Source organism: Bactrocera latifrons, unplaced genomic scaffold (assembly GCF_001853355.1).
Source record: "Bactrocera latifrons isolate USDA-ARS-PBARC rearing strain unplaced genomic scaffold, ASM185335v1 scaffold_96, whole genome shotgun sequence".
Lineage (NCBI taxonomy): Eukaryota > Metazoa > Arthropoda > Insecta > Diptera > Tephritidae > Bactrocera > Bactrocera latifrons.
In genome coordinates this window covers 229,858-254,556 of record NW_017537667.1, presented here as the reverse complement: position 1 = coordinate 254,556, position 24,699 = coordinate 229,858, and the positions used below count along the sequence as shown (strand labels likewise).

Here is a 24,699-nt window from a genome sequence, read left to right as displayed (position 1 = left end):
TTACKTTTACCCAAACGAAGGGAGTCCTATTACAGTTGTACGAGTTTACTATTTTTACGAATAATTTCAAATCGTATGTGAATAAACACAGGTATGTACATATGTATGTATGTATCTTCAAATAATGTAATAAAATTGAAATATTGCTTATCGCCACAACGAATGTCACAAATTAAAATTAAAAAAAATCCAAGTGCTTTCTATTCGCATACAATGCTATACAATGAGCAACGAATTACCCCACAAAATTGTGACAGGCGGTATGTGATTTAATTACACTGAATATATGTATGTAAATGTAAATAAAATACAATTGGACAATAGAAAATATTGCATTAATTGAATATGCTTATAATGCAGCACAGAAATGCAAACCGAACCAAAGCAATGCGTTGATGCATTCCGAAATACATAAACAATAAGTTTTTATATAAATTTTGAAAAAAAAAAACAATCATTTGGCACTTAATGCTATGTGTTGAGTATTTTTGCATTGAAGTGCCGGATAATGCTACTAATTGCAAATAAATTATGTAAAAACATTGTATGTAATAAAGCAATAAACATTGAAAAGGCTCATAAAACGTTGAAGCCTGTGTGATAAATATAGAATAATTCAAATAAAGAATGATTTGCGAACGGAAAATAGAATACAATATATGTAAATATGCACTCTAATTTAGCATAGCATAGCCAATACTTACACTGGCAATTGAAATATTGAGACTGGGATGAAGCACATCATGCATTCATAGAAGCACTCAGCAAATGGCATTGGTAATCGTGAGTGCAAAGTTTACTTTATTAACTGAAACTTGTACGTTTGTATGTGAAGTGAAGATTTAGCAGTATTGCAGGTATATCAAGTTAGTGGATTTTCTAAATAAATCACTTTAGTAAAAGGCTCGTGCCGAATGGTCGAGAGAAAGCTAACAAAATACAAACTGAACGATCGGAATCAAGTTCTTGTATRGAAAACTTTCACATTTGACAATGTATCTTCACAAAAGTTGCCACAGGTTATTTTTTTAAATAATAATGTAATATACGAAGAAATTGTTCAGATCGGCTTACTACAGCATATATCTGCTATACAAACTGAACGATCGGAATCTAGTGCTGGTATGGAAAACTTTTGCATTTGACAATATACATATATTCACGAAATTTGATATAGATAATTTTCTATGGCAACAATGTAATCTCCGAAAAAATTGTTCAGATCGGTTAACTATAGCATATAGCTGCCATACAAACTGAATGATCGGAAGCAAATGCTTGCATGGGAAACTTCCTCATTTGACGTGGTATTTTCACGAAATTTGACATGTATTACTGCTTACGGTGACAATATAATCTCCGATAAACTTGTTTATATCGGATTATTATAGCACATAGCTTCCATACAAACTGTGCACATAATTACTACAAGAAATGCACCTGTGAAGGGTATATTAGTATACCTTGTATACCTGTGAGTAGTGCAAGTCGGAAATGCAGTCTTCGTTAGAGCCGAGGTACGCGATTAAATTCTGTGTAAATCTGCGACAGAGACGTTTGATACGATTAAACAGGCTTACCCCGATGTTGCTTTAGCAAGAAGTGGTGTGTTTCGGTGGCACCAGGACTTTTTGGAGGGCTGGGAAGAGGTCGCTGATGATGACCGGTAGAATGAGCACGAGTGAAAMCGAAGCTTATTTTCTTTTTTCACGTCAAAGGCATCGTCTAGCATGAATTTGTGCCTTCTGGACAAACCGTCAACGTCAAGTTTTACGTGGAAGTTCTCAAGACTCATACGAAGAGTCAATCGGTTCCGACAAGACATCGCAGCCGATTGGAAGTTGCTCCACGACAACGCCTCTGCTCATACAGCCTTTCTTTTTTTGTTTCCATTTTTGAAAAGGCCGATAAAAGGCAAGCATTTTGAGACGAAAGAAGRGATTCAAGCAGTATGCACCTCAACTCTCAAGGTTATTCCGGAGAATACCTTCCGTTACGCCTCCAATGCTTAGAAATCGTGCTGGCAGCGCTGCATCGACGCAAAAGGAGCCGATTTTGAAAGTTTTTAAAGAATTGTAATGATTGTTTCAATACATTTTTTTAAATCGACACAGTTCTCTTACTTTCCGGACAAATTCTGTATGTTACAGTATGTAAGTTCTTCTAAGTTACAGTTTAACAAGTTGAATTCACTGCGGGGCATCATGAGTTTTAGCAGATAAAAATCCTATAGTGAGATAGGTACGAGCAAGTACATATATTCATATAAGTCAACACTAAAATGTATTATACCCGTTAGATACAAATGTTTGAGGGACAAGTGAATGCTAATGTGAGTATAATTATTTTATTTTACTTTTCGTTTGCAATATAAATTGTTGCTGCTGAACCTGCGTTGTCCAACAACTATTATCTATATCATTAGTTAGGTAGTTGTCACTTGCGTGAGTAATCCGCAAGTAACTCCAGGAATTTGTAACAATAAAKATTTGCATACTGATGTGCTGTTATGTAAACGACCTTTTGTGTTAACAAAATATTCTCTACTGTAAAGAATTTACATGAAATAAAGCTAAGTATATATAGTAATTGATGTCAAAGAGGTAAAGAGTTGAATATCGATAATACTATGCAACAGATGTATACTTAACTTACTTACTTACTATATTTAACTTACCTTAAATGCTCTAATTATTTCGTTTTCGCTGCTGTCTGAACACTGTTATTTACTAGTTAGTGTCCAAAATATGTGAGAGTTTTCATCTATATATTATATATGTGTATTTACATATGTGAGCATATTTCTATTTGCTCGAGATCCATAAGGTAGGTGGGTTGAAAAAATACTTTGCAGTGGTGGCGAGTATTTCGTTTTGTAAGTTTTCCTTTGTAATTTCCATCTCTTCAGCTATCGAGGCTGAGAATCGATTTCAATAATTCACAAATTCAATTATGAAAAAACGGTTGCTAACAGCAATTTTAGCAAAAGAACGGAAGTAATCGTTATAATAAACGCCTGCCTGCCTTCAAAGGCATGGTRTTACATGCAAAGCTTCTCGGCTACTCGGTACTGAAGACGCAGTTGGACGTTGAAATCGTTTTCTGCAAATCACAATACTTCCGGGAGAGTAGTTGCTGTTGTTTTTGGTATTGGTAATGATGATGCTGTTAATGGCTGGCTTTTTTATTAAACTTTATACTTTTTAAAGGATGACAACGCATTATTGCTGGAAGGAAAAATATATWAAGAAAATTGCTTAATAATATAGACAAAGTTGATGAAAATAATATTCTAATTTAATATTTGCATTATAAAACATTTCAGCACCACAGAGGTATGGTGAATCCAGTAGTTGGACAAAAAAGCGAAGCTAATGGGTCTGGTCTGGTAGTGAATGATGGCAAGTTGAAATATCTGATGTCATCAAACAAACAGTCGTCGCACTCGTATCTTGACTCCCACATCACGAAGTCGTAGATAATTTAACCTATCTTGAAACCAGCAACAACATTAGCTGCGAAATCTAATGCAGAATAACCGTGCGATTCTGTACTGTGATACAGTATCAAGTCTCTAAATTTGACAGAGACAATTTTTGAGACTTGAGACGATTTYGCTATTCTGTAAGTGATAGTCACAAACTCTATTAYATTTCATTATTCAGAGATGTTTTTATACTTGAATGAAAATAAATATGTCGATAACAAATATTAAATTTTCTATAACATAGTCAAAAAACATAATTATCAATAAAAAATAAAAATATATGTTGACTTTGTTTCATAATATTAACGAAATTTATTTATTTTTAACTTTTTCGTGTTTGAGTTGCTTTCAAAATATAAAAAAACGACAATCGATTAATATCTATGGTGATCTCTATTCAGTATATTCAAAATGGCAGACAAGAGTTCTTTTTGGTTTTGTGACTTGCTAACTACCAGGTCTCAAATTTGAGGCAATATTTTGAGACTAAAGCTAGAGACTGTTTAGTGAATAGTAACTAGTCACAAATTGAGATTTTACCACAAAATGTCTCAAATAGAGACTAGAGACTGGTTACAGAATCCCGCTATAACTCTTGCCAACAAGTGCTACTTCGAATCGAGCAGGTWATGGAGAAGTTAAGTCCTTTCTCGTCGAACAAAGACGAAACTGTATAAGTTACTCATTATATCCGTCCTGATATATGGTGYAGAGGCATAGACGTTATCATCATCGGTTGAGTCAGCGTTACGAGTTTTCGAGAGAAAGGTTCTGCGGAAGATTTATGGCCTTTTGCGCATTAGCAATGGCGAAAACCGCAGAAAATGGAACAAAGACCTGTACGCGATATACGACGACATTGATATAATTCAGCGAATTATTTATATAATATTTGACGCAGTACCTGCCGGAGGAAGCAGAAGAAGAAGAAGACCTCCACTCTGTCGGAAAGACCAGGTGGAGAAGAACCTTGGTACACTTGTAATCTCCAATTGGCGCCAAACAGCGAAAACGTAGACCGACTGTCTTCGACAATAAAGAAGAATGCTGGTGTCAATACCTATTGCGCTGTTGAAATAGTCGAGTTCGACAGTCATGAAACTCACTTCGTAACTGGTAACTTACGACAACGTWAAGTGAAAATAGTATTGAGTCGCGATTAGCCGGCGAAAGGATAGTCAAGCCAGGATTAACGGTCAGAAAAATCTGTACTGTCAACAATTGCACCGTCTGGAGGGATTAATGGCCCATCTTTGCCAAATAGAAGAGGAATCGCGTTTTATCAGAACAACGTCAAGGTACACGACTCGCCAGAAGCTCCGGAAATTTGGTTGGGAGGTTCTTATGGATCCACTTTATTGTTCGGACTTGGCACTAAGTGATTAATACGTTTCTGGTTACGTTGAACAATTTTGTACGGCCAAAAAGTAAGGCGAAATCCTATATATCTCATTTTCTTACGTTAATAATATACTCAAAATTAATCAGTCTCATTTAGGCAAGTCAAATCTCGTATATCAATAAACTGAGGCKAAGCCGGAATGAAAGTTCTAAATGCAACGAATGCATATAAAAAGTAAAGATTAAATGACTACCTATTACCCTATACGCGATGGAGCACGAAGAGCTAAGGAGGCCTAACAGTGGCGAGTAAAAAGAGAGTTGAACGAGTTGCAAGTTTGTAACGTTGCATAGCAACTAAAAAACTCTTGGCCAGTTGTCAATCAATATTACGCAAAGGTTGGCATCATTAACTGAGAGTGGCAGTGTACATACACAATTTTTTGCAGCGACTTTCGATGGGGTTAGAAGATGCTGGTAGCAGTGGCAATTTGCGTTTTTGCTACAACACGGGAAAAATACCAACGCAAACTTCCAAATACACGGTAAAAAAATAGCACACAAGTTGTAATGTGTATAAAATCTGTATCATTCTACAAAGTCAACAACCGACGAACGCATGTGTATAGGTTTATGTACATATGTAAGCGTTCTAACGATGTGTATTAAGTGTTGCGAATTGCAATCTGTCACCGACGCGCTGACGCGGAAGCAATGGACAGGAACTGGGCGTCCACCTGCCTGGTTTGCAGGATATATAATTCGTTAAGCGTATGCCATTGACCGCCGCAGACGAGTGATTATTGAGTGTATGATCAGCATACGCGGGTGGCAGAAAGTCGACCGTAGCGAAAGCTAAACACACGGCTAGATTTTTATTTTATAGAGTCGTCCTTGTCACAATAATATATCGAACTTGACATAATATACCTGATATACATATGTATCTATCCGCGATGAAGAGCAAAAATCGGCTAGGAAACGCGGCCAAATACCTGCCACGGCATACTGTTCTGTTTATAACTTGTTGAAAGCATCCTTTCTGCAGCAAGGGGAACACACTCACACACACCACCGTACAGCATGGAGGGAAATCAGGCGGGGCCAGGTGCACGCATTGCGGCTCAATCTGCACACACCGAGTTTCACAATCAACGACCCAACCACAACTTCCGTCTACGACCACTTCACTTTTTCCCTTCAGTTCTGCGAGCTTTTCCACTCTCTTTTTTTTATTTTCACCTTTTTTTTTTGCAATTTTTATATTTCAGCGTAAAACAAGAGGTAAAAATTGCCGCTTCCAAAGCAAAACTGAAGAAAATGCTTTGAAAAAGTTCTCACATAGCAACAACAAATTTAGAAAACGTGCAGCGCCTCCAAAGTGCACTTGCATGGCGGGGGAGGTGATGCCTTCTGCCATTTCTAACATAACCCCACTCAGTAAAGTTAAACAAACCACGCGCTGGTCTGGTATGTCTACGTTCTCGTCATAATCGTCGGTTTACGACGAGTTAGTGTAAACAAATGCCAAGCAGCGGAACTTCTCCTCATTTTAATTTTGTACTTGCACTTCCATTACGTTTTTCTTTTGTCTCTTCTTGCTGGCATTGCGTTTCGTTTTCCAGGACTAGGGAAAAACTGAATGATAGTGATGATAAAGGTATCGGTGTTGGCGTCCTACGCTGTCAAAGGGTGACGCATTCGGTGAGAGGGAATTACACGGAGAACCATAAATATTATAATGTGAAACTTTTTGATTAGAGAGAACGCTGTCCATATGTATATTTTTTTTTATAATACTTGAAGATTTGTCCGTGTTTGTTCATCTTCTGTTTAGCTGTACATGGCCCGACTTTGTTGACAATATCAATTATAATTCTCTCAAATCATGAGCTCTTTTAATATGTTCGTGGATTGTAGCTTTGCCTTGGACAATAATTCCGCCGAATTTTGGATATCTTGTCGGATATTTTCGAATATCTTGTCAAACAAAAGGTTTTCAATACAAGGACTTGATTTCGATCGGTTGGTTTGTTGTGCAGCTGTATGCTATAGAGTTGCGATATCTGCTATGCCGCCAAATGAGCAACTTCTTGGGATAAAAAAAAAAGTGTTCATGTATATACAGACAGGCAGACGCACATGGATAAATCGACTCATCCATGCTGACATATTTTATGGTTCCCCTTTCGTGGGCTTTCAAACTTCATGGCAAACTAGATACGGTATACTCTGCTCAAGGTACACAATCTGAAAAGTGGAAATGGTGGGTCTCAACCGGCTACACAATAAAAGAGGGCGGCCAAAATTAAAAATAAACAAATATTAGACAGATTAAGTTCACGCCTTAAAAAATAGACATAACTGGGTATAATAAGCCATGAACGTTGATATAAGTATATCAGAGAGACTTCATACATATACGTACATATATCATAGTTGACAAAACTCCAACCATTGCACTGCATTATTCAGTTGGCGTTCTCTCCTGAAATCACCGTTTCATTCAACTAGTATCCCGGTTACCTCAAACAGATACAGTAATGCTTTGAAGATACCAAACAAAAGATCCATTAAACGGCGGGTAATGGTGAAAAATGCAAGTCGTCGGGAGGAGATAAACTTTTATGTTAAAGAGGAAGGCGTCAAGCTAGGGGATAACGCACAAAGGAAGCTAACGTATTACATATGTATGTATCAGTTAGTGTAAATATAAGTGTCGTCACAGTCTGTGACTACCGAGGAATATGCGGAAATGTGCAGGTGTATATATGTACATGGTCCGATTACGCTCATCAAGAACTCGGTATTTTTTCGCCAAGACACGAGCAGACCAAGTTTCATCAAGATATCTTCATACATTTTGCTGAAGTTACAGCCGACACGGGCGGACGGACAGACAGACAGTCACTTGGATTTCGACTCGTATTATCTTCATGATCATTTATGCAAAATATACATAGTCTATATCTAAATCGATTATTTTTASGTGAGASAAACMACCGYTACGTRAACAAAAGTATAAAAATYTCTAAAATATTCTAATGCATTCATATTAAAAGTTGCAGTATTTACTTGCTGCCTTAACTGTAAAATGTAAAAAACATATGTAAAAATAATATATAATTGAAAGGGCCTCACACAAATTAATAATGAATATCTCTCATTTATATTAACTATGTTTTGATATAAAAATATTAATAAAGACATCAAGCTAAAGCAAATGGTTCAGCCGCATTTCTGCTAGAAATTGATAAATATATCCACATGTGCATACTTATTTAAAACAGCAAAACTTTGTTCCTCACTTTACAATTCTTAATTTATTCTTCAAAATCTAATTTCGAAACAGTTCTTAGAGTAAATTTCAGTAATAGCCTTCAATGCGTGTAACGATTCACATTTATTATCTTCAATTGACTCAAGACAATTTCCCTTGAGCGGTCGTTTGAGTTTACTGAACACGGTGATTCGTGACGTAAAATTTAGCAAAAAACTCACGAAAAATCAATCCAGTATGCCCATAACTCCGGCTTTTTTTTTACCAATAGCTTCGCACAAAGGACGCATAACCCTCAAATAGTATTCCTTGTTAACAGTTTGGTCGGCCTGAAGGAATTCGGAATGCACCACATCTCGATAATCGAGAAGAAAACTGTCAACCTTGATTTTTTGGCTCATCTTCGCCACGATATTCGGCCGATTGATCGTCTGTTTCTCGACGGTAAACATAGATTCAAGGCTCCTCGCCAGTAATAATGTTTCGTCCTTTTACTTTTCGTAGGCCCAAATGATCTTACAAAATGGTTTTCACTGATCCTTTTGATATTCCAACGATGCCAGTAATATCTCTGAATGTTAATCGTCGATTCGTCCTAGACGCGGTTCGCCGTCAACGCGTTCTCGACTCTCTTTGAATAATTTGTATCAACCGAAAACACTTGTTGGCGACAAATAATTATCACCAAAGGCCTTTTTTAAAAAATTTCCCAGAATTTTTATAAAATATGTATCTTTGAAATAATAAAAAGTTTGAATAAAATTCTTTATATAAAAAAATATTAAAAATGGGTGAGGAATCTAATAATTCCCTACAATTTCCGATTCAGGATTTTTTTTAAGTAATAACACAAAAATATAGAAATAGAAGTAAAGTAACAACGTAGAAGTTTTTTTTTTACAGCTGATTTAATGACTTAGCTGAAGCTTCAAAGTCGTAGAAAAATATAGTAAATGCATATTTTGCGTAGGTTAAAACAAAAGTATTTGAATATTTTCTTGATACTCAAGTCGCCGGCTTTAATGTTTATGGTACAGATATAACGATCAAAATAGCTAGCAAACATATGAACACAATGTTGGCGGAGATGTAGATATATCTATTTACCAACTGCAGAAGCACTGGAGTATCCAACGCAGCAGACTTCGAAGAGCGATTTATTCAATAATTAATATGCTTAATTTATGATTAACACATTTCAAGCGAATGTGATACTTGCTTTGTAAATGATGGCTGTCTGATTGATGTGGTTGGCGCCAGCATTATGCGCCAATTAATAGCTCTGGGCTAAATGATGCTATGATGAAGAAACCACTGTTGGTTAACTAAGCTATTGTTCGGATTTCGGTTAGATTTGTATTATTGCCATTGTTGTTGTTTATAACAGCTTTTTGTACATGTTTTGAATAAGCAGCCGCATAGWTTGTGGTATACATGCTTTTGTAGTATGGATATGTTGACAATACATATGTACGTCGGCTGAGATTAAGGCCGAGCAGATGGTGGAGGGATGTGTTTGCATGTAACTAATAATATAATAACTAACCAATGAATGGCATCAAACATACATAGAATGGTGCGAGTAATGTTATGGTTTGGKGGTCTTTTGASATTTCTCTTYAGTAARGTTTGTCATTATGGAAAGATATACAATCAAACAATGAGTCGAAATTATTAAAATTTAATTACGAAATTCGGAGTCAGTGGCCTCAACTTTAAGAATCCTTCGTCCAATTTATGATCGTAACACTCTTCCTGTCAGACCAACAACTGAGCATCTATTGGATAGTGTCGAATTGGATAATATGGATTAGGAAAATATGTGGTTTCAAAAGGTCGCCGTAACAAGCCACTCAGCAAATATTACAATCGATTTATTGAAAACCAAGTTTGGGTAACGTGTTATCAATTGGAAGCATCGTTCGTGCGTTTTGAGTATTTCCTGCGGGGCTATGTCAAGTCTATGGTCATGTCAACAAGTCAGCGACAATTGATGAACTTCTTACGAATATCAAACGTGAAATTGCAGCAGTATCGGCCGATTTATGAAAATCGTGTAAAATTGTGTTCAGCGTCTGGACTTCTGTAAGCGTGCCCGTGGTTGCCATGCAAAAGAAATCAAGTTCCATATGTAATAACATCGAATGTAGTTTCACAGGAAACTTCTATAGTGTTGCAAACATACGCTATATGCCACCACCGCAACCACCAGACATTAATCCTATTGAACATTTTTAGGATTTCTTKAAAACCCGTATTCGAAAGCATCGAATTTCATCGAAATAGCCCCTAAAACTGCCTTATCGACTGAATAGGTCAAAATATCCGTAAATGATACGTGTCGTAGATTACTGACACTTTACTGATTAACTGTATTTTATTGAAAGTAATATTTACTGCTTAATTGGCTCATAAAATGGCTGGACTGTAGGAAAGTAAAAAAAAAAAAATTTTAGCTGACTGAAGTGCGGTGGTAACAGAATTTTCCTTTCGACAATTTCATACTCACAAGAATATATTTATGTGCATACATACATATATAAGAGTATGTACCTATGTACATATGTGTATGGCATATTTCTTCCACATCAGATGACGTAAAATTAACGGTGGCCGGCAATGTTGGCTGCTGCTCSRCTACCGGGTGTWCGCAAGTCGGCGGTTGCCTCTAATGAATTTGTTATTTTTAAAAACCAATTTGATTTTTGCTAAAATTAAATTGCATCAAAACAAAATAAACCATAAATTACGCGCACAACTGAAAGCATGAGCAAAACAAAATAAAATATGGTGAATATGAAGCTAGTGAACACAGACACTAAACGCGAGAACGAGAAGTAGCGAAAAAAACGCGAATTACTGTTTCGYACGGCCGAGAACGAACGATGGGCAGTCAAATATTTGGCACTGCAGTTCAATTGCAGTGAATTCAATGAAATGCAGCAAAGAATATGAATTTGCACAGGCCCATATGTTTATAACCATTTATTTGTTGACGGCTATCGCTCGTTGGATGGTGTGAAAAAAGGAAAAAATCTAGAATAATCAACAATGAAAGAACGAAAGCATAAAAAACGCCACTATATCTACAATGTATATATATGTACATATGAAAGCGAACCATGTTTATCCGATTCCACTTATATTATAATTACGCACATATGTACCTATGAATACGCATTTCATCCGATTTCGTCCCCCATTTCACCGACTGTATGTGAAAAATTAATACATAAGTTGTAGTGTAAAAGCAAACGTCGATTGTTATTGTTGTTGTTACTTGTTTATCACTGCTGATGAATTAAAGTAAAACTCGCAATATTCGCGAGAGATACATACACACGTATGTGAATTTGAGGGAAGCRTTTACCATCTTATCAAACGACGTGCTGGCCCATATAAACTGCGCGCTCAAAATAAATGCATACACAMGTTTTTCCAAATTGGTTCAACAAACTTTTTCATATTGGTGTGAAGTTTGTTCAGTTTGCTAGAAATTTTTTTGTTTGTATCACCTGTATTTGTTGAGTGGCTCAGTCCCTTCTGTGAAGGTCGTGAAGTCATCGCAAACTTGCTTTCTATGAGTCGTCCATCCACGCTATGCATCGCGATGGCATTCAAAAGTTCAGGAAACAGTGCTTGAAAATCTCCATGTTGSCATCAGAAAGTTAACAAAAGKTATCAGCATCTCTTATGGATCGACTCAACACATATTGGTTAATATTTTTGTTATGAAGCATGTCAATGCTAGACTCGTACCAAAGAGGCAAGCTTCCGAGTGGCACACGCCGCCCAAAAAAAAAGGAAGAATGAGCAAATCCAAAGTGTAGACGATACTCATGTTTTTTTTTTTTTGACATCGTCCACCATGAATTTCTTCCTCCTCGACAAGCCGCCAACGTCAAGTCCTCAAGAGACTCAAAGGAAAGGTCAATCGGGTCCGACGAGACATCGCAGCCGATTGGAAGCTGCATCACGACAATGCCTCCGCCTATCTTGTGAACAGTTACCTACTCAATCCCGGCATCCCAACAATTAAGCAGCCGCCCTACAGTTTGAAAAGGCCACATTTTGAGACGACAGCGTGGAGCTATTCCGGAGAATGCCTTCCGTGACGCTTTCAATTGACGTTTGGAAATCGCACAGACAGCGCTGCATCGACGCCAAAGAAGCTTATTTTGAAAGTTTTTAAAGAATTGTAACGATTGGTTCAATAATTTTTTTTAATCGACTTTCAGGACAACATCTAAAATAAATATACATATGTTCAAGTTTATTTACTTCTTTGCTGACAAGCTTTTCATTCTTTTTTCATAGCCATTGCCTGCCTCCTGCTTAACGTCCACGTGAAGKRATTTGTTTGTTCATTTTCTTCGGACTATTATGTGTATCTAAGTATGTATCTTCTCGATAATTGTCTTGCTATACGCTTCTCCTTGCATGAATGACTATGTGAAGTCTAAAATCTACCAAAAGAGAAACACGTAAATCTAAACATACATACGTGGTGAAGAATTAGCGGCGCGWGGAGGGTAAAATAGATTTATACGAATACATGGTAGTAAACTAAATGTGCAGACGGAATTTGCCTAGTCAYGAATACGAGTATATATTAGACTGCGCACAGAAGAGGACTCTTTTTGTCGCTCGTTGTCGTAACGTTCATAAGAGCGACACGAGTTCGACAACTTGAGGTGATCAATTTTCTGCTTTTTTTCATATTACATTCTCAAATTCTTTACGTTTCATCTACGMGATTCACAAACATAGTCTTGATTCCTTTACTAAGGATAAATGTAAAGGAATCAASACTATGTCACCCTTTTCTTAAACTTTTCTATTATATTATGCAATAAGAACACAAAGCATGTCACTAGAAGCACGAGCGACATATGCGGTTCGTCTTTCTTCGTCGCCAACAAAAATGGTTTGGACTAAAAAAAAAAAAAACAAAGAGTCTTGTGTGAACATACTCTTACCGTAGCAGTTAGTATCGACTACAAAGGTGAATAGATGCTATAAGCAAAATCGAAGAAAAAAAAAAAAAATAATAAAGTCGAAATTGTTTATATCGAACTCACTGTCAAACACCGGCGTGCGCGTGTAGTCTCAGTTGGTGGTTCAATCATTCAGAAGCCAGGAGATTTTTCGGAGCAAGAATGTTTACAAATTTATCTTATGTAAGCAAAGCAACAAGAAAGTTCCGAATCAGAACAGCAGCGTGGAGAGCGGATAAAAGTAGGTTCAGTGCAATTTTTGACTGAATCTTTATTTATCATACATATGTAGATCTTTACACTTTAGCCATTTTCGAATCCGCCKGCACGAGATTTTGTTCGAAAAAAAGCAATAAATTCGATTTCAATCTGTTTAATATGATTATTGTTATTTTTTTTTCAAGAAAAAGTTAAAAACGGATTATTTCCTTGATTGGTAACTTCTTTCAATTCCAAAACATGTAATGCTTAAAATTAGAAATGAGCTCATCGTTAAGAATATGTAGTGTAAGTCAGTAAGTTTTAAGGGCGTAGCTCCGGGCTGCTTATTACGATCTTCTAACATAATCCAGTCCATATCCAAATATTCCCAAAAGCAATTTCGACGCCAGAAACCAGTTAAACCCGACTGAACTAGCCGCAATATAAAGGCGTATAGGTGGTGGCGATAAATCGAATTGTGCAACAGTGGCAGAGCCATTGGATAGTTTTTGTTAAAACAAATGTCTGAAAAACGAAAAAGCGGACGTGAGAAATACTTTTGTTGCTCTTCGTAGACATTCCAYACTTCGCCAGCCGAGAATGCATAGCGGGTGTCCAGGGCATCGCGCAACCAATAGTATTTAGTGTGGTTGGTAAATATGGTGAAGTTGTCAATGTATTTGCACAAATCCGAATTTTGCCGTATCCAGGTCAATTCATCATTCTTTAATGCGACACTGATGCCGTTATTTAATAAGTCCTCTATGGTTACGAGTGTAGCGGCAATTGGTGGATCCACGATGAAACTCTGCAGGTAGGCGACATAAGCGATACCAAAAATGATACCCGCCAGAGATAATAATTTGTATGAAATTTTGAATGGCAGAAATACGCTGTCCGGTCCAACAAGGCATGCCAAGTAGACCTGTCAACAGTGACACATTAATATAATGCTTCATGACGAAGAGTTCCGGCTGTACGCGGCAACGTTGTATTAGCGCCCAACAAATGTACAACACTACTACACTGAGGATAAATAAGACGAATGCCGATTTGTGCACGATTTTGTAGTAAAATGTCAATCTTGGCAAAGGCTGTTCCATTGGCACCATCACACACCAACTGCTGAGGTGAAAAATCACCGAAAAACTAATATTACCATCATTCTTTGCCATTATCAATAGTGCACCCATGTCGATTGTTTCATTCTCCAACGAACCGATATGGTCAGGACGCGACAGAGTCTGGTGATGCATAGTGTAGGGATACACAATGGTGGCATTATATCGATGAGCATACTCCATAACCGTTCTACCCCAAAAGCCACCGGATGTTACGTTCCCCTTCGATGGAGTGTATGTGTACAATTGGGGATACCAGGCTTTAGCCAGCAAACGCAACGGATGACCATACATATTCTCCAGATGTTGGGGAAATACTGCACTATGGCCAAGGAGTGGTAGTGTGCGTTTAACTATTTCCAGTTGTGGGAATATGCGTAGGGTCCAGTAGGTGCGTGCCACGACTGTCATCTGAGGCTGCAAAGCTATCACATTAACGGCTTTATATTCCGCACACATTCTTAAAATTGCCGCCACATATTCAGCACTGGCGTTGTCGTCGAGYAGTATAATGAGTCGACTTTGTATATTGTAATGCAGACGTTGCCACAGCGTGGTCAATAGTTGTTTATCTTGCGGAATCTTTTGGCTTAGTTGGGCAATACTCAGCAACTCGGCGTTGAAACTTTCCACATACTTCTCAATCGGTGGGGAGGTGTCAAAATGTATTATTGGCAGAGCCAGTCCATTGGCAAGTGTGCGTAGTGCAAATGCAGACTCAGAGCTGGTGTAGAGTATAGTGTCTACTGGTTGTTCTAGTGTTGTGGAAATCACAAGATCAGTCAGTGTTTGTAGGTACTCTTTGCGAATTAATGAGAGTCCTATTAAATTCAGAAGCGCTGTGACATTGCCGAAGTTTCTCATTCTCACTGTGGTAGAGTTTTCTTAACACGCGCTAAATCAAGATCTTATGACGAGCGCTTTAGCGAACGCACTGAAAATTATATACGCTTGCTTTGAATGATAAAGTGAACGTTCAATGTGAAATGTATTCCTTCATTTTAGAAAATTAAAATAAACCAGAATTCAATCGCTTACTGATTTCAGATGCATTTGTAATATAGCTAATTGTAAGTAATGCTATATCATTACATACATATCTGRCAAATGCTGTCCTGCTGCCGCTGGAGRTTTCAGCGTTTAAATAACTCGTATCTGTACTTAATTTCATAGACTGCGATCAATACTTTAATAATTGTAATTTAGCCACAGTGTGTATGACGACGACAAAGAAATTTTATGGAACTTTCTACAATACTTTTTAAATCTCAATTCGTTTCGTGAAATCAATATGTTTAAGTATTTTACTATTTTAATATATATTTAGTATGGTTTACTTTAACACTAGAAATGTTTCTTTGTAAGTCTACATACTGAAGTTTCCATGATTTTCCTTTTACAAAAGAGGCACTCATAATCTTCTGTGAAATGTGATTCCAGATTAGTGAAGATATTAATTTCGAGTTTCAAGTTCGAATCGTTGATTTTGAGTAATGGAAAATATGTATGCAGTTGTCCGTTCTAGGCGATTCCGACAAATGATCAATACATGGTTTGTTCGGAAAGTAAAAGGACCGATTTTCTTTCACCGCGACAGTACTTCGAAGTGTGCGCGCACCGACTGGATTCGGTAGTGGGCGTTAGTAGCTAACGAACGAGCGGCTGGTCAGTTGTCTCCGAGCACCTGGAGAGTCAGGACAAACATTTTCGCGCGACGTATTTCAGTTAATGGTGCAAGCCGAAAATTCAACGTTTGTTAGTGTAGACCTGATCTGATGAATGAGCAAACCCTGAGTGAAAACGATGCTCATTGTCCTTTTTGACATTAAAGGCATCGTTCGCCATGAATTTGYTCSCCCTGGACAAACCGTCAACGCCAAGTTTTACGTGGAAGTTCTCAAGAGACTCACAMGAAGGGTCAATCGGGTCCGACAAGACATCGCAKCTMCYTTYYTKKKRAMMRSYWMCYAACCAAGGCCGGCATCCCAACACCTGTGTCACAACCTGTGTCAGAATAAATACGTATAATTTTCGTTTTTGCTTTCTACAACTCAAAAGCTAACGAATATTTTATTCGAAAATTGGCTTGAAAATCCGAAAATCGAGTTACAGAATATATTCAAAATCCGAACTCGACTAAATTTTTTTTCGTATCGAATTACAGAATAGGCCCCCAGATGTGTTTAAGCATTTTGTTGTTGATGAAAGACAAGTATTTTGAGACGACAGAGGCGATCCTATTACTTTCGGGATAAACCCTGTATTAAATTTCATTCGGATAACTCAAAAACTGCCGAAACCACGCTGGCTCGAAACCGATTTCAGACCCATAATCTCTTAGCAAGGTTCTTCTTAAAAAACCATGGAAAATTTCTAGCAATCGCGATTTTTCTGTTTTTGTTTCTTTGTAAATCGGCCCGCTCTAATGTATGTACATGGTCATTCATTATCGTCAACGCTCTTGGGCAGTTAAAGAGATAACGTAATTTATTTGATACCCTTTTACGTCTAACTAAATCTGTCYTCTGCGCATTCAACAAAAAATATACATATATTAACAAAATTCGCTTATCGTTTTGTTGTGATGTTTCGTCGGCAATAATCACACATCGTTTCTTCGCCAATAATTGACAAAAGAAACAAAAAACAAAAACTACATATAAAACTAAAAAAAAAAAAAAAAAAAAAAGAAACTATAAAGAAGTAAAAGGAGAGAATAAGCAATAAAAGCTATAAAATCATATATGTATAGTAATAAGTAGGAAAATGGTACGCCGATTAAGCTGCTTAGTAGACCCATAAAAGAGAATTGAACACACACACGCACATCATGCATACCTACATACATATGTATATGCGTAGCTATTTAATGGATCGCGTGCTGCACCTCTTCAGCTCCCTCCTTTTCAGTGTAGCCGCAGCACAAGTATGGACATCGCCGCCTTTCTGGTTTCTATCACAACAAAGCATGAATACAGACTCGCGTAGTAATTCTTTTTGATCAACTCCACCTTGCTACACGGATACATACATAAGTGGTCACACAATTGTGTTTATTGGCCATTTGTGATGCTATGCGCGTGCGTCAAACACAAAATAAACAAATCATAGAGAATTACTCAGATCTAAGCGCTTGAGTGTGTTAGTAGAATAAACCTGCAGCAACYAAGACAGGCGCATGGGGGTGTAGGTATTCCTTACCAGTGTTAACCAGTTATTACAAAAGTAACATAAATAACAACAGATATGTTTAGTAATTCCAATGAGTTTGTTGGCAGCAAAATTATGACATGAATGCTTACTATAAAGAGTTCTAATTTGCATWTAAATTTGCGTTAAAGATTTTTTTTTGAATTGTCGACTTATAAAATATGGTCCTGCCGACAAATCGAATGCGAGTAGATAGAGAGTATTGTGGGTGCAGTCGTGTGGGAAAAATTAAAACCATAATAGCTTAATTAAAACTCTTATGTCTAGACTTGTTTCTAAAAATTTCTGCAGGGTTTTGGCCATCTTTTTCAAAGGGTAGCAAGTAAACGTTGTACAAACATGATTGAATAAAAGAAAATTTAGTATCGWATCGCTTAAGATGCTAGGTTAGGTCATACTGTTGAAACAAAATCGATTTTTTGGATTTCACTTGAAAAGGCATTTGTCTTTTGTGTTGCCCAAAAACTTCTTAAAGTGCATAACTTTATAGATCGACGCAGCGTTTCGAGCTTACTAAGTCGATTAATTTACATCTCAGTCTCTTCGGCGGGTTCCCCAAAGCTGTGTCAAACGAGATATTTCAACCTCAGTCTGACAAAAGTCGGGAATAGAGTAGAAAATGACAATACAACTTTGGCAAAAAGCGTCCGACAGAATATTTAGTTGTCCCGCTTGTGTATCTATTGGACAATATCCAGTGAGAACCCTCCAATAGCTGAGGAATTGGCATAACTAAGTGCAAGTAGTTCGGAGGATTTTTTACAGTTCACTGTGGGCAAGAAGGAGCCAGTTCTGGTTGCTGATCAATACCTGCCAAGCTTYCTGATGATCGATAAATTCAGCGCTAGAGCACAAGAGAACATCGGACAGCCAACTCGATTCCAGTCGGATGCATTTCGGGTAAGGGTGCTTAGAAAGCTCATCTGCTTTGCAGCTTCCGGCGATTCCGCTGTGACCGAGGACCCATACAAGTTTAATATAGAAAAAACACGAAGCTGTTGCTAATGAGCCATACAYTCCATAATACGTTTTGAACGCACTGTCACCGATGTCACAGCCAGTATAGCTGCTCGGCTATCCTGAATGCATGCCTCTCTGAAAGAGACTGCACTTSGGAGTAGTATATCTACAGCTACCTTRATGATAGCCACTTCGCATGAAAGACGGTCAGGTTTTTTCACGCGAAAYTGCATTTTTCGTTTTATCTCTTAATACCTTAAGTGGTTATTAAGTTTTAGTTTGCTTAATTTGTCCCTAAAGCTGTCTATATAGTTAATATTAAATGAAAACAACACCAATTATATCCTTTTAGCCTCTAAGAACATTTAAAGCATTTTCTTAAACTGCAACATTTAATAAGCAGTTAGTTGTATTAGCAATACAGCACGATTTCATATGTACCTACTATGTAAGGGTACGTTTTCAGAGAAAATAATACAATTATTTGCGAATGGTGTGTAGGTTTTGCTGTTGTCTGTGAGAAATACTAATTACTTGTGCAATATTTGTAACATCGATTAAACGTAAATATAGTTTATAGTACATACACTCGTATACATATGTACTTATCAGTGAAGGCAGGTCCAATTGTTATAGATTCACACGAAAAGTCATACTCATCATTATAATTTATCAATTTTATTACTGCGCCAACTCGACCAGTGAGAATTTCTGCCAAACGGTATGAATTTGTTTGTGAAAATAAAGCAAGTACTACTTAGAAACAGTTGTGGACAAAATAATGGGGAAGAAGTGATTTTTTTTATCTAAATTTAATTAATGGCGTTCTTGGACTGAAGTTAGGGAGTGTTTTAGGAAGCGGCAACCGCAAGCGGGAGTTTGGATTATTTTGTAAAGATAATTTGTTAAATAAAACAGTTTTCCTTACAATATATATATTATAGTGGTCCGATCTCAAAATCTGTCCGAAGATTATGGCGTTGCTATGGACAATAATAATTTAGTGCAGATGGCTTGTCAAAGAAACTTGATTTTGACCGGTTAATTTGTTTGACAGTTATATGCTAGAGTGGTCCAATATTGGCGGCTTCGACAAATGAGCACCTTATTTGTGGGAAAATGGTATGTACAAAATTTCAGATCGATATCTCAAAAATTTAAGATCGCCTATATGCACACAGACTGACGGGCAGTCTCCCCTTTGGGGTAGTAAGGATTACATAAGTTGCCGTCGACGTCGTCCAACGGTAAGCTCAGGAAAATTGCTGTTTCGACGGTGTTGGATCAAGCGGAGTAGTGGTGCTTAGGGCATGCAAAGAGGTGGCTAGTGTCATACGTGCATTCATTGCACGTTGACTTATATTTGATATGTCAGCGTCTATTTATTCTCCTCACTATGCCGGTGTTCGAAGAGGGACATCAGGAGGCATTCTGTCATAGTCCGGAGTGCAGAACTCTAACAAGATTCGTATGCGTTTCACTGCATCCAGGCGACCATCTTGGTGCGGCAATTGCCACAACCGGAATTGACCTGTATTTTATCCGGCCAAGGGCTGTTGTTTCCAAGATCTAACGTCCTTTAAAACGGTAGGTCTTGACCAGGCTAAATCGACTAAGCTCGTCAAGGTAATCATTTATTTATATATTTTACTTCATAGGGTTTCTTTCTGAGTGCTACCCAATGCTTTTTATTTTAAATATTGGTTAGTAATCTCAATTTTTGGACTGCAGCTATATGTATGTACATGCTCATACGCACATAATCAACTAGAGTATGCGACTGATTTGCTGAGAGAATACTGTGTATATACATTTGTATGTATGTATTCACCGCCGCCAGCTCACCGCGTCAGATTAAAAATAGCATTTAATAGGTAAGTTTCTGTATAGAATGTAAGTTTTTGTTGATATCGCGTAAATATTTATTTCAAAGTGGGCCTGCTGTTCCCGACTATTTGAATAACTAATAATAAACTTACTTCACTCGATTGCTCACGGTAGCGGCAACTGATAAGCCGCCACCTCACCTCGTTAGAATTTTATTTATTTATTTTCACTTTTATTTTTATTTATTTATTAATTTATTTTATTTCTGAATGGTTCTCTGATTCTGATTTTGTTGTTGATAAATTTGCTTGCCTTTCGCGCATTTTGTGATAATAAAGCTTCCTTTATATACACTGTATGTATAGTTTTGTATCCATCAAAGAAGAGTTGGTTGAGTTGTGTTACATATCTAGCGTTAGGACCGTTATGTACGATATAAACTGAGCAAAGTAACGTTAGTACACTTATTCGGTTGCTGAGGACTTGAAAAGCTATAGTCCGGTATCGAAAGTTGCAAAGTTTTATTCCAGTATCTTCATTGGTTGTTTACTTCAAAATATTCGTTTTTTTACTATCTTTATTTGAAGAGCCTAGACAACCAGTCCATCTGAAGAAGCTATTTTATAGCGGTTTTAGCATTAGATTTCGAAGTGAAGTAATCTTTTCTTAGAAAACATTCTAGCAGTAATTCAATGAGATAGGCTGCGATGTTCGATGTCAATCGTATGTCGTTATGTAAAACACAGGTGAAGGCGATTCGTCGCTTGCGCGGAGATAACCTTTTATACATTTGTATGCAAACATACAATACAAAAGCAAAACAAAAATAGTGAAGAAAGAACGAGTTTTGTCAACGACAAAATATTTTTACATACATACATAGCTATTGCAGCGCAGTACAGCTGTGTACAACTTGAGTTCGAGCCCTGCGTACGGCTAGCAGTACTTTTTTGTCTATGTGATGAGAAGCCTATTTATCTTGACAATATTTCTTCAGGCTTATTAGTGACTTTCTTAGCTGTAACGCCGTAATAGTCTTCTAATGACTGTCTCAGATTCAATACTATTGGCAAAAGGCATATATGGTACGTATGTATATATTAGGGTGGGTACCAAATCCAACACACATGTGGAGTAACGTTTTTACAAAACTAGGAGCTTTTAGATTTATTACGATTTATTTGATATAGAGTTAAAAATGCATAAGAAAAAGGCCTTAACATAGTCAAAGTTCAAACGTTAATATCTTTTAAATGGTTCTTCTTGGAGGATGGAGTCATGTGTAGAAGTTCACGCAAGTGAGGAAAGTTTTCTGATCSCCATTCACTTGGGAGTGGCCAGAAACGATTCTTTTACATATGACTCAAGCAGCTCACGACTTCCGGTCCTTGACCAAGTATCCTCTGGGTAGCCTAAGAACATCCGTTTGAAGGTGAGCTAAAGTGAGAAGGCGAAACATTCCCTGCATAGGGTTGTGCGCTGGGTTTGGGACCCGTCACGTAAAAAAAAACCACCCCAATGACAACGCAACAACAGCCTCGGATGAGAGACCCTACTTTTAAATGGTTAGGTTTACGAAAAAATTGTTCAATATCATTTATCATTTCAAAATATGTACATATATGAAAGCAGATATTTTTCCAAGTTTTTGGAAGCGAGACTTGAATTTTTCTATTTGATCCAAGGCGGCCGGCGGCGTCATTGGTCCATAATACTTCCGTGATGATCAAGACCGGCACGTTACTGTGAATGGGAATCGCTACTGCTCAATGATAACCGAATATTTTTGGCCCGAATCAGATGATATGAACTTGGACAAGGACGACGCCACAAACCAAGCAGCGAATGTCACAATCGATGGCCCAGTCAATTGGCTGCCTCGGTCGTGCGATTTGGTACTGTTAAACTATTTCCTGTGGGCCGACCATAGACGACGGTCTAATGCAACACGCCAGCGATGATTGATGAACTGCGTACAAATATCGGAGGTGAAATTGCGGCGGTAACGCCCGATTTGTGCTTGAAAACACATTCGAAATTGATACTTTTGAATGTATAAAGCTTGCTTATTTCCCTTTCCCTTAAAATAGTATCTATATCAAGAATGGTTCTCTCTAACTTAGTCACAAATAAATGAAGCTGAAAAAGCATATACAGCTCATGTACATATACATATATGTATGTAGCTATGTATACATTGCTTTCAATCACTGAATTGTGCCATATTGTTGTCATAAGTTGAAGCAAATAACCTGCCAAGCAACTAAGCAAACAATGTGGAAGAACTTAAGCGGAGTAAAGGTGTAATTAAAAATTAAGAAAGGAACAAATTCTTCAATAGAAAACGACTGAATTAAGAATGAGGTAATAAAATAGAATTCTGATACAATTTTCTGCAGGAAAAATAGCCATTATTTGTCTATACTCCAGTATATACATTACATATATCCAGTATGGACATTACACAATATGAGCAACGTTCGTTAATAGCGTTGTATGGCCGATARCGCGATCATCTCATGACCCCGACTTGACAGGCTTGTTGTTGGTGGTGTCGATCATATGTATATCTTTTTAACTACCACTATGTATGAGAAGAGATTGTTCATACATACATAGGTATGTGTATATATGCAAAGAACAGTACAGTCGATAGTCATACTTTTGTAATATCACAGTGCTAGAACTCATAATCCCCGACACACGAACATTGACCATTCATTGCAATTGACTGCTAACAGCARGCAGCACGATCATTAACGTGCACCTTGGCAACATTAACTTCAACTTATTTTATCTTTCACACTCTTTCGCAGCCAGCCGCCTCCATGGTAACAAAAGCAGTCAGTTTCAACTCCCAACAAGCTACTACTCCAAACCAAGCCATTAAAAGCAAAAACGTAAAGAGCAGTCTTCAAAGCTTGTTGTTAAGCGACCGGAGTCGGCTCAGGCAATCAATAATGACCAAGGCGAATACTCGTAGTATTCAAACAGAATGACTAACCGAAATGTTGAAGCAAACTAGACAACAAAAAAAAAAAAAAAAGAAAAAAAAAACAATGAAACTACACACACTCCCATCATCACAATGCAAACAACAATAAAAACCGGCAGAGCAACAATTTTTACTACGCTCAACACCAGTAGCCGTTTTACGCTGAACGTTTGTTTTCGTGTTTATTTTAAGCTTTTTGTTTGTATACATACATTTATACGATTACGTTACGTTGCTTTTCATATGAAGTTCAAGTGAGGGGAAATTCAACTGGCTCCAGAGATGATAGCGTTCCAATTCACGCCAATGAGTGAACTATCGAGGGCGGAGGGTGAGCGAGTATCTGTGTATGCATGGTTACGCGCAGCTGTGATCAAAAATACAGTCTAGTGCAGTGACGCCTATCTAGTTGTACCCATTGTACATACATACATATACCGGTAATTAGTACATGAAATGATAGATAAGCCATACGAAATGGGAAGTTGTAGTCTCAAGGCATGAAATGTCAGCTATAAAAACTTGCATATAGGTTTTGTATTGTGGAAACTTTCACTTAAAGTTTATGGTATTGATAGTCTAGGTTTTAGCGAGGTTCCTTAGAATGTTAGGGATCTTAAGAGCAAGGAGCCTACATAAGTTGTTTGGAAACTTGTTCCTGCCTTTATCACATAGCAGAATTTATCGATTGAACTACGGCCGCAGGAGCTATTAACACACTGACCGTCTCTCAATGAATGGAGTGACAGCTCGAGCTGCAACGCGAATCTACAGTGTTCCTTCGTTCTGGATGTTGTAGCAGGTTAAACTTTATATCGAGAATTGACCCGGATATAAAAAATATATGATCTACATGCATRAATTCAGACATGACTGTAACCACCTTATTGCGTGCTCCAGAAAAGCCACTGAGAGAGTGATGTCTCTCTCTATGGTTCGACCCCGTCGGAACAGCACGTTTCCAATGTCTGCCGTGCGTTCGTTTTGATGACTACCAATTTGCACCTCGTCTAGATCAGCGCTAAAACAATCACAGTAACCAGCTACTATCAAGCAGAGATAATGAGATGTATAACTCCTCTCTCACTGGAAGTGAGAGAACAATTGCTAAACGTCAAAACCACCTAAACTTTGACAGTTGATCGAGTTCAGGAGGTTTTGACGTTTAACAATTGGAAACGAGCGATGGCCAGATTGAAATCTTAGCGTAAAAATACGTAAGCGGAGGGATTTGTTGCATCGTTCAATACCACTTGTAAAAAATGTAAAACAATGAAAAT

The 24,699-nt window shown here is 37.5% G+C and overlaps 1 protein-coding gene across 7 annotated transcripts in view; it reads right to left on the bottom strand.

Annotated features, from left to right (window-relative positions):
• LOC108977845 (putative transcription factor capicua) overlaps positions 1-24,699 on the bottom strand; it is a 63,997-nt gene that overhangs the window by 25,861 nt on the left and 13,437 nt on the right. For all 7 annotated transcript variants that reach the window (XR_001994069.1, XR_001994068.1, XM_018947774.1 and 4 more), the window contains exon 3: positions 2,678-3,227. The gene's annotated coding sequence lies outside the window, so the exon portion shown is untranslated. The remainder of the gene's footprint in view (positions 1-2,677; positions 3,228-24,699) is intronic.